Genomic DNA, 16,142 nt, shown 5'->3' with positions numbered 1-16,142 from the left:
GCCAGGAATGTACTGGGGTTTTTTTGTTTGCATTTGGCTTTGCTAAGTCCCAAATGACAAGAGCAAACTGCCCATATTTGGGAAGGCATATTGTGTGCCCAGTGCCACTCCAAGTGGAAGTCCTGGATGTGGGGCCATGTTGTGGGGAGCTCATGGAGTGGTTTCATTGTCTAGTTTATATATCTCAGAGCAATGGAGAGATGACACTAGCTTAAGTGCATAACTGGTTTATTTACAAGTGTTTTAAAATATCTCTGAAATCATAAAACGTCTGCTCCAAGCTTACAGCTCAGCTTCTAATAGCTTCTATGGTGTCTGTTTACTTTACTCTGAGTCCACACCCAGCCTTACCAAACAAGCACAGTGAGCATAGATCAATTACGAGACTCACATAATCAAACACAGAACAATTGAACAATTGAACGCTACAAGTTTCATAATTGAATGAAATGTTAGTTCTCTTGATGTCCTGTGCATTATTTCCCCCACATTCAACATCAAAAACAGCTGAAGCATGGCTTGGATTTTGAACTTTGTGAATGGAAGCTTGTAGAATGAAGAGTTTGAGGTGTCGGGGTTTGAGGTGTCGGGGTTTGAGGTGTTGGGCGTTTGAGGTGTCAGGGTTTGAGGTGTTGGAGTTTGAAGTGTCGGGGTTTGAGGTGTTGGGGGTTTGAGGTGTTGGGGGTTTGAGGTGTCGGGGTTTGAGGTGTTGGGGTTTGAGGTGTTAGGGGTTTGAGGTGTTGGAGGTTTGAGGTGTCAGAGTTTGAGGTGTCGGGGTTTGAGGTGTTGGGGGTTTGCGGTGTCGGGGTTTGAGGTGTCAGGTTTTGAGGTGTTGGGGGTTTGAGGTGTCAGGGTTTGAGGTGTTGGGGGTTTGAGGTGTTAGGGGTTTGAGGTGTTGGGGGTTTGAGGTGTCAGGGTTTGAGGTGTTATGTTATGAGGTGTTGGGGGTTTGAGGTGTTAGGGGTTTGAGGTGTTGGGGGTTTGAGGTGTCAGGGTTTGAGGTGTCGGAGTTTGAGGTGTCGGGGTTTGAGGTGTCGGGGTTTGAGGTGTCAAAGTTTGAGGTGTCAGGGTGTGAGGTGTCGGAGTTTGAGGTGTCGGGGTTTGAGGTGTCGGGGTTTGAGGTGTCGGGGTTTGAGGTGTCGGAGTTTGAGGTGTCGGGGTTTGAGGTGTCAGCGTTTGAGGTGTCAGAGTTTGAGGTGTCGGGGTTTGAGGTGTCAGAGTTTGAGGTGTCAGAGTTTGAGGTGTCGGGGTTTGAGGTGTCGGAGTTTGAGGTGTCAGAGTTTGAGGTGTCGGGGTTTGAGGTGTCAGAGTTTGAGGTGTCGGGGTTTGAGGTGTCGGAGTTTGAGGTGTCAGAGTTTGAGGTGTCGGGGGTTTGAGGTGTCAGAGTTTGAGGTGTCGGGGTTTGAGGTTGCGGAGTTTGAGGTGTCGGAGTTTGAGGTGTCGGAGTTTGAGGTGTCAGGGTGTGAGGTGTCAGGTTTTGAGGTGTCAGGGTTTGAGGTGTCAGGGTTTGAGATGTCGGGGTTTGAGGTGTTGGGGGTTTGAGGTGTCAGGGTTTGAGGTGTCGGGGTTTGAGGTGTCAGGGTTTGAGATGTCGGGGTTTGAGGTGTTGGGGGTTTGAGGTGTCAGAGTTTGAGGTGTCAGGTGTCAGGTGTTGAGGTGTTGGGGGTTTGAGGTGTCAGGGATTGAGGTGTTGGGGGTTTGAGGTGTCAGGGATTGAGGTGTTGGGGGTGTGAGGTGTTGGGGGTTTGAGGTGTCGTGTTTGAGGTTTCAGGGTTTGAGGTGTCAGGGTTTGAGGTGTCGTGTTTGAGGTGTCAGGGTTTGAGGTGTTGGGGGTTTGAGGTGTCGGGGTTTGAGGTGTTGGGGTTTGAGGTGTCGGGGTTTGAGGTGTTGGGGGTTTGGGTTTGGAGTTTGAGGTGTCGGGGTTTGAGGTGTTGGGGGTTTGGGTTTGGAGTTTGAGGTGTTGGGGGTTGGGGATTGGAGTTTGAGGCGTTGGGGTTTGAGGTGTCGGGGTTTGAGGTGTTGGCGGTTTGGGTTTGGAGTTTGAGGCGTTGGGGTATTGGAATGTTGGGGGTTTGGGTTTGGGGTTTGAGGTGTTGGGGTATTGGAGTGTTGGGGGTTTGGAGTTTAAGGAGTTGGGGTATTGGAGTGCTGGGGGTTTGGAGTTTGAGGCGTTGGGGTATTGGAGTGCTGGGGGATTGGAGTTTGAGGCGTTGGGGTATTGGAGTGCTGGGGGTTTGGAGTTTGAGGCGTTGGGGTATTGGAGTGTTGGGGGTTTGGAGTTTGAGGCATTGGGGTATTGGAGTGCTGGGGGTTTGGAGTTTGAGGCGTTGGGGTATTGGAGTTCTGGGGGTTTGGAGTTTGAGGCGTTGGGGTATTGGAGTGTTGGGGGTTTGGGTTTGGGGTTTGAGGTGTTGGGGGTTTGGGTTTGGGGTTTGAGGTGTTGGGGGTTTGGGTTTGGAGTTTGAGGCGTTGGGGTATTGGAGTGTTGGGGGTTTGGGTTTGGGGTTTGAGGTGTTGGGGGTTTGGGTTTGGAGTTTGAGGTGTTGGGGGTTTGGGTTTGGAGTTTGAGGCGTTGGGGTATTGGAGTTCTGGGGGTTTTGAGTTTGAGGTGTTGGGATATTGGAGTGTTGGGGGTTTGGAGTTTGAGGTGTTGGGGTATTGGAGTGCTGGGGGTTTGGAGTTTAAGGCGTTGGGGTATTGGAGTGCTGGGGGTTTGGAGTTTGAGGCATTGGGGTATTGGAGTTCTGGGGGTTTTGAGTTTGAGGCGTTGGGGTATTGGAGTGTTGGGGGTTTGGGTTTGGAGTTTGAGGTGTTGGGGGTTTGGGTTTGGAGTTTGAGGTGTTGGGGTATTGGAGTGCTGGGGGTTTGGAGTTTGAGGCGTTGGGGTATTGGAGTGTTGGGGGTTTGGAGTTTAAGGCATTGGGGTATTGGAGTGCTGGGGGTTTGGAGTTTAAGGCGTTGGGGTATTGGAGTGCTGGTAGTTTTCCACTCTGGAGATTCTAGTATTCGCGTGTTGATAGATGTGACCATGGCTCATCAGGACTGTGGAGGTTTATGACATTGGTTCTCTTCTGTTGATCTGATGTTCTCTCTCTGGCCTTGCTGCCTATTTCAGTGGTCCCAGTATTGCTGACTATCGGATAATGCAGAATTTTCAATCCCAAGTACACTGGATGATCCCTCCAGCAATTAATTTTATTTTGCACAGCACAAATCAAAAGAGTTTTATCTTAATCCCTTTAAATTTTAACTCATAGAGATGCAAATGTGAATCTTGATCTCTTTCATTCTGAATCTATCTTTGAGAAACTATAAATTCTGTACAATGTTCTCCACTATTTCTTTTGGTATTTTCAATTTCCCCTCCCACATTTGCACCAGTCTCCCAACTGCAGCTGGAGATAAGGTCAGGAAAAGGGGAGGGAAAAGCTGATCTTTGTCTCCAATGGTGTTATATTATCAGCCACTAGAGGCGTTTAAGGGATTTAAAGAAAATAAGTTGTTCTTATCCAGGGCCTTTCAGGACATCCCAAAGTGCTTCACAGCCAATGTCGAACAGTCACTATTGCATTGTATGAAACCTGGCAGCCACCTTGTGCAGAATGTTAATTAATTAAATGGAGAGTGATTACAGAATGCGGTGGTGCAGAGGGATATGGGTATCCCCATACATGAATCACAAAATGTTAGCATGTAGGTAAAGCAAGTAATTAGGAAATGAAAACAAGGATGAAAATTTTAAAATTGAGACATGATGCCAATGTAGGTCAGCGAACACAGGGGTGATAGGTCAACGAGGTCAGCGAGCACAGAGGTGATAGGTGAACACGGTCAACGAGCACAGGGGTGATAGGTGAACGAGGTCAGCGAGCACAGGGGTGATAGGTCAACGAGGTCAGCGAGCACAGAGGTGATAGGTGAACGAGGTCAGCGAGCACAGGGGTGATAGGTGAACGAGGTCAGCGAGCACAGGGGTGATAGGTGAACGAGGTCAGCGAGCACAGGGGTGATAGGCGAATGAGGTCAGCGAGCATAGGGGTGATAGGTGAACGAGGTCAGCGAGCACAGGGGTGAAAGGTGAACGAGGTCAGCGAGCACAGGGGTGATAGGTAAACGAGGTCAGCGAGCACAGGGGTGATAGGTGAACGAGGTCAGCGAGCACAGGGGTGATAGGTGAACGAGGTCAGCGAGTACGGGGTGATAGGCGAATGAGGTCAGTGAGCACAGGGGTGAAAGGTGAACGAGGTCAGCGAGCACAGGGGTGATAGGTGAACGAGGTTTAGTGCAAGTTAGGATGGACAGCAGAGTGTTGGATGAAGTCACTCCAAATGGAGGCTGGAAAGTGGGGGCCTGGCCTGGCGAACAGAGGATAGACCAATTCAGAGGTGGCAAAGGCGAGGGTTTCAGCAGCAGATGGGAGTAGGGGCGAAGGTGAGGGCACCTTATGGAGATGGAAGTTGGTAACCTTGGCGATGGAGCCGATATGAGGGCTGGAAGCTCATCCCAGGGTCAAAGGTTGTGAGCAGCCTAATTCAGCCTCAGACGGTGGCCAGGGAGAGGGGTAGAGTTGATGGTTGGGAAAGGGAAATGCTGGGGACCAGAGCCAGTCCTCCAGCTGAAGTCCTCTTTCCTAATTCCCAGTCAGGTTCTTACAAGGTGAAGGCACCTGGGACATGACTGGTCTGTGTTGGTCACCCAATCCAACACATCTGGGTGTATAGCTTGGCTTGCGTAGGCTTGTTTCACGCTGGTCAGGCCTCAGGTTCTGATATCAGGAATAGCCTGTGCCCCAGTGATCTGCAGTCAGCCTTCGCTGGTTCCTGTGGTATCTCTGATGATAAATTTAGCATTTTTAGAGCATTTGTAGTCCTGCTTGGAACACTTGAATATAAAGGCCTTAGAGGCAGAGGTTGGAAATTACTCTGAAGAAGAGTCCTACAGACTCGAAACGTTAACCCTGTCGTTCTCTCCGCAGATGCTATCAGACCTGCTGAGTTTTTCCAGCACTTTTTGTTTTTGTTGGAAATTACTCCACTCGATGTGATACTAATGCGTGATCGCTTAATAAATTCATTTGAAACTACTTTGCCAGTTTTTTTGGATTCCAGATGTTGCCCCTTTTACTTTACCAGCTAATTCCTGGCTAATAGATTCAAACTAATTTGCCAAACAGATCTTCAGCATTAGTCATCACAACATGCTCATTGTTAAGCTATTTTTAGCACCAAGGGCAGTTGAACTGGTTACATGGACTGGAAGCAGCATTTTAATTGTGCCCAAGAATATTCTACATTTTTGTGAAGTGCTGGAGAATGTGCAATTTGCAAGGATGGTACCAGAGCTGAGAGGTTACATCTGTCAGGAAAAGGACTTTTCTCTATAAAACAGAAAGTTGAAAGGTGGCCTGATCTTTAAAATTAATAAGGGTTTGATAGGGTAGGCAAAGCAAAAATGTATCCACTTCTGGGAGAGTTCAAGCATAGAGGACACACATGCGTAAGGTAATTGTTGAATCCAATAAGCAATTCAGAAAAATCATCTTCAGTTCTCAGCGCAGACACTTTGGGCTGGACTTTGGTCAAGGAACCAGGTATCGGGAGTTAGGAATTTTCCCGACCCCTGTCTCCATCTTGGGGGAGCCCGCCAACCCTATTTTCATGTTGGGCAGGCAGCCGTGGGCTGGAGTTGGGCCCACCACCTCTGGAGGTAGGCCCGAGATGGCAACAGAGGTGGGCGGACGATGAGGCCGGCAGGTTAGATGGCCTGCCTCCATTTACTGGAGCATTAGCCCAGTTATGACTATGACTGTTAGACCCTCTAGCCCTCACCCTCACCCACTCCCATGCCCCCTCCATACCCCTCATACCCCCCCAATTCCCTTTTATGCCCCTTCCATGCCCCCTCATAACCCCTCCATATCCCCATGCCTGTTCATCCCCCCCATGTCCCTTCTATATCCTTTCCAACATCCCTATGCCACCTCCATTATCCCTGTACATCTTCCATACTCACTCTTTCAGTATCTGCTATGCACAGAACCAATGAGCCATTGGCAAGTCTGGCAAGTCTTTGAAATGCTCCTGAAACTGACAACATAAGCAAACACACTTTGAAAATCTCCGTTGAAAAAAAAAACTGTTCATCTTACAACATCCTAAAAGTGTATATCACAGAGCCAATGACAAAATCAATGGCAAAACAACTTTAATCCATTTCACACCTCTAAATTTATTTAAAAACACATACACTCAGGAATTGAAAAATAAATTCTTCAAAGAAAGATCAAATTATTTCAAGGTAATAAAAAATGTCAATCAAACAAAGGTAGTTCTCCCTTGCAATGTGTGTCAACATTGCATACAGTGTTGAGTCCATTAGACATTCTTGGAGCACAGCCAAGCATTCATAAGGAGGCCATCAGGGGAAAAAAAGATGCATGGCCATCTGCTCAACCTGCTTTTATTGATACAATTGCCAGGTGGCCTCATTTTGAATGCTTGGCTGAACACCAAAACTGACTAATGGACTCAGCCCACTAGGCAATGTTGACACATTTTTCAGGAGAGTGATATCTTTGTTTGATTGGTATATTTATTACCTTATAATAACCTAGTTTTCTTAAAAGAGATTTTTAAATACCTGAGTGTTTACCTGGACAAGATTAAGGGGTGTGAAGGGGATTGAAGATTTCTTCAATGGATTTTCACTGCCTGTGATTGACAGTATTATGGGAAGGTAATAGGGGAAAATGTTTCAAAGGGAATATTGAATAGCAGTTTTTTTTTGGTTCCTGACATGGGATGAGGGCTCCTCCATGGATCATGACTCCTTAGAGGTGCCATGGACCATATCTACGAACAAAACTGCCCAGTTCCATTAAAATAGCGGGGGAGGGAGGGTTGAAATGCTTACCCCTACAATGGAGTCAGCCAGGGTGTGAGTGCTGCGTGCAGGCACGCTATCTGCACCCTTATCCCACATTGGCAAGAATTGCCATAAACGGAAATGGGGGGGTGGTGGGAGTCAAGTCCCGCCCACCATTTTTAAAGGCCTCCCAGCTTGGACTGACTCCAGGAAAATCCAAGCCTTTCATTCCATTGCCCCAGATGATATCCAAGCCCAGATAAATCAGTTTAGCCCTTCATTATTAAATTTGTTTGATGCTTTAGAAAATTGTGAGGAGGATGAGGAGATATCTCACACAGATCAGCCAGTTAAGATTGTACAACTGCTCTGAGAGTGAGTTACTAATTCAATTCTTGTGGACAATGTAGGCATGAGACCCTCCTGCTGTTCTCTACAGCTGCGCTATTCAATGCAGGCGACTGCAGAGAGTGACTCAGGCCACAAATCATCTCAAATGACTTAAATCACTGCATCGATGTTGTCTTTAGCTGCCTGGGTTCTAAGCTCTGGAATTCCCTCCCTAAACCTTCCTTCCTCTCCACCTTTCTCTCCTCCTTTAAGACACTCCTTAAAATTATTAAAAACATTGGTCAATCTTTTTGCCGCCTGGCCTAATGTCTCCCTATGTTGCCCAGTGCCAAATGTTATAGTTCACTGTATTTTCAACATGGAAACAGGCCATTTCAGCCCCACTGAGTTTATATCATTGTTCATGTTCCAGATGAGCCTTCTCCCATCCTACTTCAGCTCATCCATTCAACATAACCTTCGATTCCTTTCTTCCTCCTGTGTTTATCTAGCTTCCCCTGGATAATTGTTCATGTGAAGCACTTTGGAAGCATAGTTACTGTTGCAATGTAAGAAGATCATGAGCCAATCTGCACACAGCAAGATGCCACAAACAGCAGTGAGAAAATGACTAGATAATCTCTTTTAATGATGCGGCTGGGAAGGTAAATATTGACCCCGGAACACCAGGGAGAAACCACTCAGTAAGACATCAGACTAGATTTAGATTTTTGATTGTCAAGGGCTATGGATAACAGGCAGGAAAGTGGAGTTAAATCCGTGGTCTCATTGAATGGTGGATCAGGCTCAATGGGCCGAATAGCCCACTAGTGCTCCTGTTTCTTCTGATCTTATAAAGGCACTATATAAAGGCAAGTTGCTGCTATTGTTTTGAAAGGGGCAATTTCACAGGAGCTGAAGTCGCCCTTTATGCTCGCTGTCACTATAAGGCTGGCACACTTTGATCAACTGAAGAGAGAGTTATATCTTTCCAAGGACTTCTTAGTCAGATACAAGTGTGGACTTCAACTTCCCGACTTGTCTTGGATGCTTTTAAACCCTCAGCAGGGCAAGTGCTTGGACTGAGGCAGGTAGTTTGTCACCTGCTGAGAACATGTAATTTCACCACCTCCAAGAAAGACTTTTTGTGTAAAATGGCGGCCACACAGAGCAGCTGATGGTGCCCCATGTGGCGAGTTTGAGAATCTGTGGAATGTCATTCTGTGTCAAACCATTAACATCTCCCCTCAATTTTCATGGTTACCGACTTCTACAGAATCTCAACAGGAACAGGCCCGCTGCTGTTCCCTCCCACAGGCATTGATTCTTGCTGGAGTACAGTTCTGCACCAGGATTCATCCCCACTCACCCACCCACCGTCCCCCAACCCTTCTTGCCTGATGTGAGTCGCTGGACAATGGATAGTTGTGGGGGGGGGGGGGGAGGTGGGGGGGGTGCTATTTAACCACAGGGGACATCACTGCCAACCCCAATTCTGCCCCACTCCATGTTCACTTTCCAGGGGTCTTTGGGTATTAATTAGAAATAGATATAGACATTAAAGCAAGGCCCTGTCTGTTCTCTCGGGTGGACATAAAACATCCCCATGGTACTATTTTGAAAAGGAGCAGAGGGGTTAACCCCGGTGTCCTGGGCCACGTTAGTCACTCAATCAATATTATTAAATGTGTATTTATTGAGTATTTAATTGTATTTAAGTGGTAGGCATTAACTGCAGATTCACTTGCGCTCTGAGATATAGGAACAGACTGAAACAGTGCTGATTGGGTTTGGAGGTCCATGCTTGTAACGTGTGTTTCTGTAAATTAAGGCTTGTGAAGTGTTTAAAGACCAGGCTACACATCTACCCTCACCACCTGGCTACCTGGAGAGTAACAAATATCCCGATAAAATCCCTATCTAATCAATATCACATTGTGGGAACTTACTGTGCACAAATTGGTGCATTTTTTCCATTGCAACAGTATCACCACTTTCAAAAGTACTTTATTGGCTGTAAAGCACTTTGGGATATCCTGAGGTTATGAAAGGTGTTATATATAAATGTAAGTATTTCTTTTGCAGACTGGCTGATGCTTTCCCCCTTCCTAACACTGGGCAATGACACTGAGCAATTTGGAGCTGAGCTGTGGGATTAGGGAGGTGCTTCTTGGTTTTCTCTGTTAGTTTATCTCAGCCAGGGAGGCAACAGGGACCCTACAATATTGTGTGCAGCCCTGGGCTAGTCAGAAAGCAACATTGAGCCAGAGATGCTACTCCTGACTGAATAGGGTAAACACAGGATCACGCCCATCAGTACTGACTCACTATACCCTACTGATACTTGCTACCTCAATTCAAACATCAATAGCAACAGTAACTTATATTTATATAGTGCCTTTAATGTAATGAAATGTCCCCAGGCATTTCACAGGAGTATTATAAAACAAATTATGACACCAAGCCACATTAGGACATATTAGGTAAGATGACCAAAAGCTTGATCAAAGCAGAAGGTTTTAAGAAGTGTCTTAAAGGAGGCAAGTGGGGTAGAAAGGCAAAGAGAGTTGTAGGGAGAGAATTCCAGAGCTTAGGGCCTTGGCAACTGAAGGCATGGTCGCCAATGGTGGAATGCACAAGAGGCCAGAATTAGGGGAGTACAGGTACCTTGAAGGGTTGAGTCGCTGAAAGAGGTTCCAGGGATAGGGTGGGTGTGAGGCCATGGAGGGATTTGAAAACAAGGATGAGAATTTTAACATTAAGACGTTGCTCTACTGGGATGTAATGCAGGTCAGTGAGCACGGGAGTAATAAGGAAATGGGACTTGCTGTGAATTAAGACATGGGCAGCATAGTTTTGGATGAATGCGGGAGCCTGGCTGATATATTGGAGAGTGGTCAGTGCCCTTGGAGCCAGATGCCAGCCTCTTCAGCAGAGGAAGAGAGTAGAGACAAGATGGAAGGAAATTTCTTGAAAAAGTAGAGAGTGGATGGCACACATTAGAAAAGAGAGTGGAGAGACAGCGGTAGAAAAAGTGTGGGACAAAGAGAGAGAGGGTAGGGTATTAGAGGAGAGAAATCACTGCCCCATCCTCCCAAGTCAGGTATAACACAGGTTAGATGTACAGTAAATCTCCCTCTATATTGTGTCATTAAGTATTTCCAGAACAGGACTGGCGAGTTGTAGAGTAAAAGCCCCTCTCCCATAATATACTCACCAGCCATGCTGTCTCCAAATAGGGCTCTTGCTTGAATGTTATCCCTATGATGACATGTATTATGGTGTTAAGTTTAAGTCCCTTTGATGGCCCGGTCTGGTGCAGTGAATTCCTCTAGCTGTTGCCAGGCCTGATGCTACCATTTTGTTTGCAGCTAGTTCTGTTTTTTAACAGTTATCCCACATTTCAGTGCTGCGCCACCTTTATCTTGGTTTCTTGACAGTAGCCAAAAATAAAACAGAAATGTTCCCTTCTTTCTTTGTGCAGTATTTATTACTCCTGGGCTTCAGTTTTTGCTGAGCTAGAAATACATCTCACATCGCTGAAGTCTAAATGAAAGGAGTGACTTTAAATTACTCTGGCTGGTTCCAACAGCACCTTAAAATAGAGAGACTGTAGGTAGTGGGATCATGTATATTTATACAGATGTGCTTAAGGGGAAACTGGAAGCATACATGAGGGAGAAAGGGATAGAAGGAAAAGCTGATAAGATGAGATATGTTTGTAAGGCCGGGGAAGCAGTTATAGTTCGATGTTGAGGTTAATAATCCTATCTTATGTAATGTGAATGGTTATGATGCCACCAGGAATGGATCCCTCAGGCCAGGAGTTCAGTATATGGGCGTGGTCTGACTTGGAGGTGCCACAGTCACAATTTGAGCTGGTCCTCTCATTCCGCTTGTGGAGCAAGTGACCACATCTTCCCTGACCCCTCCTCAAGCAGCTGAGGGTTATCCAGATTTTCCTCGGAAGGTTGAAACCTGGGAGGTCACCGTTGGGGGTCAGTCACCGGGTTGCAGTTGATGATGTCCGCAGTCAGCCAGGAGGTGCATCATCGAGAGGCGGGGCTGTGTCATCAGTCTGCAGGGGCTGTGGGATTTCAAATGGGTGCGTGGGATTTTATTTGAGGTCCTGCGTCAGTGGAGGTTCATCGTTGGCTGTTGGCCGATGATGCTCTTTGGGCAGAATGTTTTCCCTGCGGACATCAGGAGATTCTATGTGTGCTAGCATGGGAATCCTGCCCGGGAAGGTAGGCAGAACCTTCACATGTTCCTCCTGTTAAAGCAAGTTTTCAAACGTGAAAACCTGTGAATAATGTTGTCAAGAAGGTGACCAAACCTCAGTCACTTGGCTCCTGGTCCAAGCAGTAAAACCCCACTGGAAAATAGGGTGAGATGAAGCAGAGGGGAAGGAGGATTGTGTGGAGCACAAACACTAGTATGGACCAGTTGGGCCAAATGGCTGTTTCTCTGCTGTAAACCTTGTGTCACTCTAGTCATTTCCCTCTAGTGTAAATAAAAGCCCATGGGGCTTCACAGACAGATAATTGGGGATGAATTGAATTGGAGAGTAACCGAAGGGCATGTTCAAGAGATGGATTTTACAAGGCTCTTAAAGGGGGTGAGAGAGATGGCGAGGTTTGGGTCAGAGTTAAGGTTCAGGTTAGGATGGAGATTCTCCTTCCACATGAGCACCACTCATTATTTCAGAAACGAAGACCACGGGGATGGATGGTGAAAGCCTGGTGGGATCCCACTATGTGTAACCTGATTTGGTAGAACAAGATAGGAGGTGATATAGGCAACTTTTCATTGAGGGAGAAGAGGCAGATTTTGATAGTAAGTATGCTTTTGCCTTGTAAACCTAGTGCTAACAGTGCAGGATTGCTGACGTGCCTTAAGTCAGATATGACTCCTGGCCAACCTAACACACCATGTTGACAAGTCCTGATATTGCTGCCACTACCAATTCACTATACAAGTGATGGAATGCTGGACAGAATGACTACTTGGCTGTTATTTAAGGGTTAAATGTTGACCGATTTATTTTGAATCAGTTGAGCAGTTTCTACTGTTAATTCTATATTGGAACTTATGCTGATATTTAGAGGCAGCCTATATACACATCAATACGGTAGCATCCTGCAGACAAAGCCATTGATAGACAGATTAGTGAAGAAGGTTGTGTGCTGTAGATAAGTAGATACACATAGCACACACCACTTAGAAGTTAACTCTATATGTGTATCTGGCACTGTTGTAGGCTTATGTAGGTCAGATGTAACATCGCATGATTGGGTATATTGTGTATGTTGTGTGCAGATAACAGCACGGGACAAATGGTACCAGTATTAGAAGAGCTGCTATTCACTCCAAGCTCTACAGAATGCTCACAACGCATAGCAAAAAAAGGAATATAATGTTTCTCACAACCTCAGGGCCTCCCCCAGTGCTTTACTGTGTACAGAAAAAGGCCCTTCGGCCCATCGAGTCTGCGCCGGCCAAACAAGTACTTAACTATTCTAATCCCATTTTCCAGCACTAGGCCCAAAGCCTTGTATGCCATGGCATCGCAAGTGCACATCCAAATACTTCTTAAATGTTGTGAGGGTTTCTGCCTCTACCACCCTTTCAGGCAGTGAGTTCCAGATTCCCACCACCCTCTGGGTGAAAAAATTCTTCCTCACATCCCCTCTAAACCTCCTGCCCCTTACCTTAAATCTATGCCCCCTGGTTATTGATCCCTCCACCAAGAGAAAAGTTCCTTCCTGTCTACCCTATCTACGCCCCTCATAATTTTATACACCTCAATCATGTCCCCCCTCAATCTCCTCTGCTCCAGGGAAAATAACCCCAGTCTATCCAATCTTTCCTCATCACTAAAACTCTCCAGCCCAGGCAACATCCTGGTTGGTTCATTAAAGCCACAACCCTCTGACTCCCAGAAAGAACCTGCTACCCCACTGAGCCACATCTGACAACTTCTTGCACAGGACACATGCCGCTCCCCTATGACACACCTGGCTCTCTGAATGCCGCACAGTCAAGTTTTGAAATGTTTGCACTGTGCACGCACACAGACAGCAAGGGTTAAATGGACAAAACACCGTGAGGACGAGACAGATGCTCACTGCATTCAAACACGTGGAGGTGTTGATAACAGTGAAGGGGTTAAAATTTTGGCTGTCATACCTCCTCTGTGATTTGAGCCAGCACAAGGTGGCATTTTCTGTTGTTTTTCTCCCAAATGATTGAACAGGAGGAATCTCATTACCAAAATGTTAGAACAAAATGAGCTTGTCTCCCTGCGAATGAGTGAGGCTTGACAGCAAGAGATAAGACACATTTAGATAGACACATTGATACAGGCAGATAATTATATTTATATTGTGTATATATTAATAACACACACGCACACACACACATACAGACACACGGACTATGTTATAGATACAAAACTGAATTTTGAAGAATGAGCTTTTTGAATACGGTTAATTCTGATACAGCAGCTTTTCTGCATCATTCCCAACACTGCCTGAGGTATCAGTTGACAATGTTTTACTATTTTGGGTCACATTTAATCAGAGAGAACCAGAGAGAATAAAAGACGTAGAGGTGAAGGAGCAAGAAAAAGACAGTGGTTGGGGTCAATTGACACAATTAAGATGGAAATAATCAAGGTGCGGATTGGTGTAAAATAAGATCAAAAATGTTAACTGGGGTTGTATTGAAAGGAAGAAATGTACTAGCTATCTTGTGCAAATTGTAGTGTGGAACTGAATACAGAGGAAGGAAAGCTGATCCCCACACCTGAGTACAGGAAGAGATAGTGCAAACACAAACCTGTGAAGAGATTTAGCTGTTGCTGGGTTGCATTGACTGGCTGGCTGGCCTTTGCTGGTTAACTCCTTCCAAAGAAACAAACCCTTGTTCAGCTGTTCCAACTCTTTAATTTTCCAGGATATGGCACACGAGTAAAGAAGGTGCCAGAGTTCGTGGAACATGATGACTAAACAGCGAGAAACGTCTTTCTCAAACACCTGAGCTATAAGCAACATAGGAACAGAAGGAGGCCGTTCAACTCCTTGAATTTATTCCGCAATTCAATTAGATCATTGCTGATCACTATCTTAACCCCATCAACCTGCCTTGGTTCTGAACATCTTACTTGCCGAACAAAAATCTATCAAACTCAGTTTTGGAAATTTCAATTGACCCCCCCCATCCCCAACAGCCCTCTGAAGGGGACCGGGAGTGTAAAGGGTTTCCCTTTTTGTGAACAAGTGCTTCCTGACATCACCCCCAAACCACCTAGCTCCAATTTTAAGTGTTATAACAACCTGCCCCACCCTCTCACTGTACGCCCTCACCCCCACCCCCAACACCCCGGTTTTAGCCTCCCCCACCCGCAGAAAAGACAGTTTCTCTCTATCCGCCTGGTCAACTCCTTCAATCATGTTAAGCGTCTCGTTTGGATCAATTCTCAGCCTTATATTCTCAAGGGAACACAAGCCTATAGTCTGCGTGACCTTTCCTGGCAATTTAATCCATTTAGCCCCGGTATCATTCTGCTGAATCTGCACTGCACCCTCTCCAAGGACAATATATCCTGGAGAAGCCGACGGAAGAATGTGAATGGGAGGGAGGGAGAGGTGAGGAGGGGAGGGAGAATAAGTGGATGAGAAAGAGTTTGGATAGAAACACAAAGAGAGTTATAATGAGACAGAAAAAGGTAGGGTGGGGGTGGGGGGTTGGGTGGGAGAGAGAAAGAACTTCAACAGGAAAACAGGCATCAGCAGAGGAAAAGATTCACGACAGCAACACTATAAACCTGGGAACAATAGGCAATTTAAAATAATGTCAGCTTCAAGGAACGTGGGCAATGGTATTGGAGAAAACCAGGAGCTTGCCCCCTTTCGAACAGAATTTGAAAGCTATCGATCAGATTGTACAAGGTAAAAGCGGGTAGAAAGAACACAAGGCGCAGAGAGGAAAGAAATAAGAATTAAAAGAGTAGAGAAATCTCAGACCTCAATCCAAAAGAGTTGTCCATCTCTAACTCTCTCTCCATTGAAAATTGAAAATGGTTATTTTTAATCACTCCAACTACAAGACAGGCTGTAATCAAAAGAAATGCAATTCAGGGCTGCATATCTTTGACATTGTCATATTTAGACACAAATATCAAAATTAACACTTTCCACATTTTGACTATAGCCAGTGCTATGAAGTGACAGAGGCAGACACCGACCGAGGCTCAGTGAGAGAGACAATAAAAACGGAGAGTGACAGAGGGAGAGAGGCAGATCCAGCGCTCACTCTCTGTACGTTTTACCTGTTGCAGAGTAGATCTTTAACACTGCTCCCCCCACACACAGCAATTCCATCCACCAGCCTCGGATGCCAGATGAGGATTAATCTCCGTTCTGAAGTCTAGTTGGCGATTAATTCTGTTGTGTCGGACTGCACCTGCAGTCTGTCAGCTTCACACTGAGCGCACACATTAACATCCATACACACACACACACACACACACACGCTCATAGACACACACACACACACACACTGAGCAGCTGATCACCGCTGCCCACTTCAACCTTGAGAACCGTGCAGACGTACAGGAAACACCATAACTAATTATATTATGCAATTCCTGTCCCTGTTGTTGCCTTGGCTCCATCCACGACTCACAGAACTAGACGTGCTTGTTGGAGAATGACGTGCCAATCTTTCAAGCCTTCTGTGAGAATCTAACACAATATGGCATGGATTATTCCGGTACAAATAAACCTGACATCTGGCAAGACGGGAAAGTTAAACAGGACAAGATTGCAAATTATCTGATGTCTTTTCTTCCTGATATTTGAGATTGCCCTCTAATTGTGGCATCAATAACTGGCTTAATCTTGTAATATCACACTTGTCAATATTATTTCATCATCCTGTGAAAA

At 46.0% G+C, this 16,142-nt stretch overlaps 1 protein-coding gene across 2 annotated transcripts in view; it reads right to left on the bottom strand.

Annotated features, from left to right (window-relative positions):
• The window catches only part of LOC144688388 (neurensin-1-like), a 38,621-nt gene extending 22,870 nt beyond the window's left edge, over positions 1–15,751 (bottom strand). For both annotated transcript variants that reach the window (XM_078554871.1, XM_078554869.1), the window contains exon 1: positions 15,527–15,751. The gene's annotated coding sequence lies outside the window, so the exon portion shown is untranslated. The remainder of the gene's footprint in view (positions 1–15,526) is intronic.
• Between the last annotated feature and the right edge of the window lie 391 nt (positions 15,752–16,142).

Source organism: Cetorhinus maximus, chromosome 13 (assembly GCF_964194155.1).
Source record: "Cetorhinus maximus chromosome 13, sCetMax3.hap1.1, whole genome shotgun sequence".
Classification (NCBI taxonomy): domain Eukaryota; kingdom Metazoa; phylum Chordata; class Chondrichthyes; order Lamniformes; family Cetorhinidae; genus Cetorhinus; species Cetorhinus maximus.
The sequence above is the reverse complement of the archived record's forward strand: the minus strand, read 5'-3'. Positions and strand labels throughout refer to the sequence as shown.